At 43.9% G+C, this 7,280-nt stretch overlaps 1 pseudogene; it reads right to left on the reverse strand.

Moving 5' to 3' along the window:
* Positions 1–679: 679 nt before the first annotated feature.
* Positions 680–7,130, reverse strand: LOC113221568 (annotated as a pseudogene).
* Positions 7,131–7,280: the final 150 nt, after the last annotated feature.

Consider the following 7,280-nt stretch of genomic DNA (forward strand, 5'->3'; position numbering starts at 1 on the left):
CCTCCACCAGCAAAAAGATTACAGCTTCTAAAGTCTCAGATGATTGTTAGCATTTTTTAGCAATAAAGTATTTTAAAATTAAGATATGTATATGCTTTTAAAGACATAATGCTATTGCTCATTTTATAGACTATCATTAGATGACCATTATAGTGTAAACATAACTTTTATATGCACTGGGAAACCAAAAAATTCATGTGACTCACTTTATTATAATATTGAACTTATTGTGCGGTGGCCTGGAACCAGACCACAATGTCTCCGAGGTGTGCCTGTACTTAGTTCAAAACTGACTTTCATATGGTCTCTATTCAGACTGTTCATGAAAGATGTTCCTCTATTTTAAAGACTATCAGAATCTGTCTGGCTGCAGTAGCTCATGCCTATAATCCCAGCACTTTGGGATGCCGAGGGGGGCAGATCAGTTGAGGTCAGGAATTTGAGACCAGCCTGGGCAACACAGTGAAACCCTGTCTCTACTACAAATGGAAAACATTAGCCGCACGTGGTGGCACATGCCTATAGTCCCAGGTACTTGGCAGGCTGAGGTACAAGAATTGCTTGAACCTGGGAGACAGAGGTTGCAGTGAGCTGAGATCACACCACAGCACTCCAGCCTCAGTGACACAGCGAGAAGAAAAAAAAAAAAAAAAAGGAAAGAAAAAGAAAGAGGAAAAAAGACTATCAGAATCAAAAAGTAGCTCATTGGAGAACATTTTGGCACTTTGGTCTTTATGCGTATGAAACACTGGTAAATAAATCATAGTATTTTCACATCCTGAAACTAGTGTTGAGGAATTTTTGATGACATCTGATATAGTTGGTATGTTTGTGCCCTCTAAATCTCATGTTGAAATGTGATCACCAGTGTTCAAGGTGGGACCTGGTGTGAGGTGTTTGGGTCATGGGGGTGGATCCCTTAGGAATGTCTTGGTGCCCTCCCTGTGGCAATGAGTGAGTTCTCACTCTATTAGTTCATGCCAGAACTAGTTGTTTAAAAGAGCCTAGTATCTCTCTTACTTCTTCTCTTGCCACGTAACATGCCTGCTCTCTTTTGCCTTCTGCTGTGGTTGTAAGCTTCCTGAGGCCTCATCAGAAGCAGATACTGGCACCACCATGCTTCTTCTACAGTCTGCAGAACCGTAAGCCAAAACAAAACTCTTTTTTTTATAACTTGCCCAGGTCAGGTATTCCTTTATAGCAACACAGAACAGACTAATACAACATTAGAGTAAAAAGCAAAACCATGGGAAATCATAAAAAATTAGCATTTCCAAATCATGTGGGAGTATTAACCTTAATAAACAAAGACAAATATTTTAATTAAAGCTCTATAATTAAAGAATGACTGTGAAATATATTATGAATATAATGTAATTATATATTTTCACATAAAACCCAATATTCTACCACTTGAATTTAGACATCTGGGTCTCAGATTGTCTTGACACTGCACTTAAGAAGAAAATGATATAGGTTTTTATTTTTATTTTTTTAAAGGATGTATGTTATAAAGTGGACACTGGTCATTTAACCAGAATTAGTATTTTACTTAACTAGCAGCTTTTAATATTTCCCAACTAATGAAAAATGATTCCTTTTTGGCAGCTGAAAGGGGGACAGGTGGGTGTGTAAGTTTAAGCATTGTAGTTTTTAGCATATTAGCTGCCACATCTCTGTTGGAAATCAACAAGGCAGAAGAGCATGCTGGGGAAGAAGTCTGGGGAGGGGAGTAGATGGTGGATAGTGAAGAGCAGATGGAAGCAGACAGTAGTTGGAACAGCAGAAGCGAACCAGAAGGGCAGGGACAGAGGAAACTGCCCCCACCCACCCTTTACCAGGTGCACTCCAGGTGTGTGGCATGTGGCAAAGAGTCCTCACATTTACACTGCCCTTGACAAACGCATTCTAAAAGCAGACAGAGTTTGTGCTGAATGTGTTCTGAGGCCCGGCCCCTGCTGCTTTAATCCCCTCTCACCTTGTCCCATACCTCCTTGGCGATATCCATTAGGCTTCCAAAGACAGGGCTGACAGCAGCATTGGAGACCAGGATATCGATACCGCCATGAAGCTTCACAGCCTAAAGAGAGGGGTGAGGTCTGGACCAGGGTTGCAGTAAGTAAGGGAGGTGCATTTATCCATGTTGATAAAAACTTCCTTCTGAGCCAGGCACAGTGGCTCAAGCCAGGAATCATGGCACTTTGGGAGGCCAAGGTGGGAGAATCACTTGAGTTGAGGAGTTTGAGAGAAGCCTGGGCCACGCAGTGAGACTTTTTCTTTATATTAAAAATGACAACAAAACCTTCCTTCTTAGGAACTATCATCAAAATAACTTCTCTTTTTAAAAACATCTTTTCTTCAAAACTACCCTAAGATCTGCTGCTAAGCATTTAAGGTTGGCTTCTTTCTTCTTTTAGATGGAGTCTTGTTCTGTTACCTAGGCTGGAGTGCAGTGGCGTGATCTTAGCTCACTGCAGCCTTGACCTACTGAGTTCAAGCCATCATCCTGTCTTAGTCCCCAAGTACCTGACACTACAAGTGCATGCCACCACACCCGGCCAAGTTTTGTATTTTTTTTAAAGACAGGGTCTTGCCGTGTTGCCCAGGCTGGTCTTGATCTCCTGAGCTCAAGCCATCCACCTGCCTTGGCCTCCCAAAGTGTTACAGGTGCGAGCCACCAGGAAGTTGGCCTTATTTATTTTGCAGTCTTTTCTTCCCACCTTCTATTCTTCTAAGGCTGTCTCTGAGCCTTTGCTCTCTTCTTTACACTTTCCCTTTGGGAAGCTCCTTCATTCTCATGATTTCAAGTCTCACCTCCAGATCTATTTCTAGACCCCTCCTCTTCCTTTCACACTGAGTTCCACCCACATTTCTCCAAGTGCTTACTGTCCAGTTCACCTTGAATAAATTACCATTATCTCAAAGTCAATCTGTCCACACTTACCTGAATGGAAAAATCAGCTTAAATAGAGCTGTAGAAACTTACCACTGGAGGGGTCTTTGAGATCATCTATTCCAATGTCCTTAAGGTGGAGACGATGAAACAGGTTCAGGGAATTTTCTCAAGACCATATAGTTCAGTAGTGACACACTGGGGCTAGCTAAGAAAAGGAGCCTTGCTTATTCTGTGTTTGGGAGGGGTGAAGTGATTTGCTCAGGGCACAAAGCTAGTTAGTGGTGGAAGAACTGAGGTCAGTCTCCCATTCTGTAGCACACCGCTAATTCATAAGAGCCCTCTGAAAGTGAGTTGGAGTCATTAGGAAACTGACTGCCCAGGAGAGCCATGATGGGAGAAGATACCAGCCTGAATTTAAAGCAATTCCATATTTGGTTATGATGTCATTTTCCCTGTCTCTGTCTCTCTCTTTTGACCTGGAGGCATGAAAGATTTAAGGCAGAAACTGATATTTAAACTGAGAAAGTCAAGAAAGGCAACATCTCACCTCCTTAATAAGTTATAAGTAGGTAGTGAGGTGTGTGCTGGAGTAATGAATGGCCAAGCAGAATCTGCCAACAAGAGTTTTCAGTACAAAGTGGCCCTGAAACCAGACTTTGCATTTGCTCAGAACTGACAATTTTAATGCCTTGAACAAGTAGCAGTACATGGGCCCTCGGTCAACTTTGTGCTTCAGATTTGGCACAAAGAGGGGTGTTATTAACAATGTACACCATCTGCTAGCTTCCCGTTTTAACTACTTATTCCTGTTAACTAGGTGCTAAGCTCAATTGTTTTTACGCGGTTGAAGGAATGCCTGGGCTGTCAACAAAATTAAATCAGACAAAATTTAAAGTCATACACTCTTTTGAAACCAGTATTAATACTTTCTTGCACCCTTTAAATTTTGGTATCCTGGTAAAATTTGGTAACCTGGCAAAGCCCAGTCACCTGCCTTGGCTCTGTATAATTCTCACCAATGGACTTGTTACTAGGGAGGTGCAGAATAAGTTAATAAGTGATGTGCACTGTGCTCAGTGCACGTGTGTTTGGGCTGGGAGAAGACAGTGGATTGCTCTAGAATCACCTGGAGACATTTTCTACTCTGCTGTAAACCCCATGCCCCTCTCCTTCTAGGTCTGTCAGCACAGAGACAGAAGGAGGCTGGGTTTTGATTGAACAGAGATAGCAAACCATAAAAGATGAATGAGGCTGGGTGTGGTGGCTCACACCTATAATCCTAGCAGTTTGGTAGGCCCAGTGGGGTGGATTGCTAGAGGCCAGGAGTTCAAAACCAGCCTGGGCAATAAAGCTCCAACTCTACAGAAAATTTAAAAAATAAACTGGTGTGGTGGTGCATGCCTATAGTCTTAGCCACTTGGGAGGCTGAGGTAGCAGGATTGCTTGAGCTCAAGAGTTGGAGGTTACAGTGAGCTATGATCATACTACTGCACTCCAGCCTGGGAAATAGTGAGGCTCTGTCTCTGGGGGAAAAAAAAAAAAAAAAAAAAAAAAAAAAAGATGTCTTCTCAGTCTTGTTCTAAATTGTGTGCTCACTATACTAAAATGGTTAGGAGGTGTTTGCTCTGTGTTCTGATGGTTATACATTTTTAAGAAAAAATATAATCAAGCAGACAGGCAGCTAATCTGGTTTCCGCTTACCACACACTTAGAAGCTTTGTGGTGGAGATGAGGAGGCCACTGGGTAACCATTCTCAGGGCAGTGGCTTTTCTCATTGCAGGGTAACATGTGGCAATTGGCAGAAGACATTTCAAATTTCTGACAAGTATTCTATCATTCTCCTCTCTGACAATGGTCACACAAACTACCTGAGAGTCATTTTTGACTTCGCTTGTGTTTCCCACTTTTTGACATGGGGTTGGAAAATCTTGGTTCGTTCCCACTAAATGTCTCTTGGGCACATCTGTTCCAGTCCCACCACCACTGCTCTAAACCTGGACGACAGCAACAGCTTCCTCACAGTGTTTTCTCTGTATATCCTTCCTACCAGAGCCATATTATCTTTCTTAATAACCATCTTTCTCTTCCTCAAAACCTCACATGGCTTATTTCCTACAAGAATGGGTAAACATATCCTTTTAAGAGGCCATATCCTTTTAACGTCCTTAACATATCCTTTTAAGGAGCTATGGCTGGGCGTGGTGGGTCACACCTGTAATCCCAGCACTCTGGGAGGCCCAAGGGGTGGGTCACCTGAGGTCAGGAGTTCAAGATCAGCCTGGCCAACATGATGAAACCCGTCTCTACTAAATATAAAAAAACTAGCTGGGCATGGTGGCAGGCAAATGTAATCCCAGCTACTCGGGAGGCTGAGGCATGAGGATTGCTTGAACCTGGAGGCGGAGGTTGCAGTGAGTCGAGATGGTGCCACTGCACTCCAGCCTAGGCAACAAGAGGAAAATTCTTCCTAAAAAAAAAAAAAAAAAAAAAGTAAAAAAATAAAAATAAAAAAAAGGATATAGAGGCCCATGGCCTCTATCCTTCCAAGGCAGCTCATTCTCAGTAGTACTCCTAAGCTTGTCCTCTCCACTGTGGTCTGCTAGTGCTCCTCTTTCCTTCAGCTCCTCCTTGGCTGTCTGCTCATTTTGCAGAGTTATCTGGAACCTCATCTCTATTCCATCTGAACATTCCCATCCATTCCTAAAGGTTTAGCTCAAGTACCGCTTCTGGGCCAGGCCTGTAGGCCCTGTTAAGTGAACCTGGTGGGGGCCACAGGATGTATTTCCACCAGGATTTTCATATTATATTGCTACTTACATGTGATATAGTTAGTCACTGATTGACCCAGACTCACTGATCAGGATCAAGTCCTCAATCTTGGGCTCTGTCCACCAGCCTAGGCCAGGCCAGGTGACTTGCTAGGACTCACATTTGGCTCTTTCCAATGCACACTTGAGCATTTGCCAGAAAGTTCCTTAAAAATGGAATTACCCTATACTCTCTATCACACTACTATCTACTATTGCTTAAGATCCCCTTCTTCTAAGATTATGCAAATTATTTCTGCCAACCTTCCAATCTGTTAGCACAATCCTGTACTTTCCATTTTTGGGTAGATTCTCCCTTCCACTCTGAGGAATAAAGTGTGTGCCCTGAGCCTCAAGGGAAGAGGAGCTTCCTTTGCTGGATGGTTCATATTTCCTTCTGCAGCTGGAAGGCTGGTGTGCACTACTAACTGTGACATTGACTTACATACTTTCTTTGAGACTAAAGTCCAGTACCTGATAGTCTGTAGGCAGCCAACCCTTCTTTGAAGGGAGCTTGGGAGGTCTGGGTTGAATCACAGCTCTTTCCTTACTGGCTGTGGGACCTTGGGAAGTTGCTCCAGCTGTCTGAGCCAGTCTCTGCAGACTGAGAGAATAGTCCTTGCCTTGCTTGGGTTGTTGTCAGGCCTAGAGACAACCTTTGTAAGGCTCTGAACACAGGAAATGGCACATAGTAAGTGGCTGAAACAGGGACCTGACACTATAAGCTGAAGAATAGGGGATTATTAACTCATGGGTGGGAACATCTATTTTGTGATTGGATTTACCCTTCTCGTCTGTCCAATTAGATGGAAAATTACTAGAGAACCAGTACCAGCTGTTTCTTTGTGGTACTCAAGGGATGATGCAGGGTTGAAGCATTAGAATGTTTTAACATTCTCTGATTGGGATGGGATGATTCTCCAACATTAGTATATGGACATAATAGAAAGGCACACAATAAAAATGTCCCGGTGGGCTGGTGTGGGTATGCAGAATGCACTGCTATGTTTTAGTTAACAGCACTGCATTGGATCTCACCAAGGCTGTCCAGGAAAGCAGGGAAGGAGGATCAGGCTGGCTCCTTTTTCTACCTCCTGGCTCTTTGCCCATTTCCCTGCAGCTCACTGTGGCCACCAGCTGCTCTGGGTCCTCTGTCTTCCCCACATGTCACACGGTGCCTGTCACGCTCAGCCCCTCCCCCTGCAGCGTGGCCACCGCCTGGTCCACATTCTGCTGCTTCCAGCTGTTGACAACCACGTGGGCCCCGTCCTGGGCCAGACGCCGGGTGATGGCAAAGCCGATCCTGTGAGTAGAAAGAGACAAAGACTGCCAAGGCCTGTGCAGGGGAAGAGGTCGAAGCATGGGCTCTGAAGTTAGACTCCCTGGGTTTGAATTCAGGCTCTTTCCTTATATGACCTCCACGTGTCTCTACTCTGTGTAAAACAGGCTTGATGGCATGGCCTTTTTGGTGCTAATTTACTTATTTTTATTATGATCTGGAACCGCAGCCTCAGTTCCCAAGAACTTATATCACTTTCTACAGTTCCCACCACGGGTGACAGGCTTCATCCCCTGT

Source organism: Piliocolobus tephrosceles, unplaced genomic scaffold, assembly GCF_002776525.5.
Source record: "Piliocolobus tephrosceles isolate RC106 unplaced genomic scaffold, ASM277652v3 unscaffolded_25925, whole genome shotgun sequence".
In the NCBI taxonomy this organism is placed as follows: domain Eukaryota; kingdom Metazoa; phylum Chordata; class Mammalia; order Primates; family Cercopithecidae; genus Piliocolobus; species Piliocolobus tephrosceles.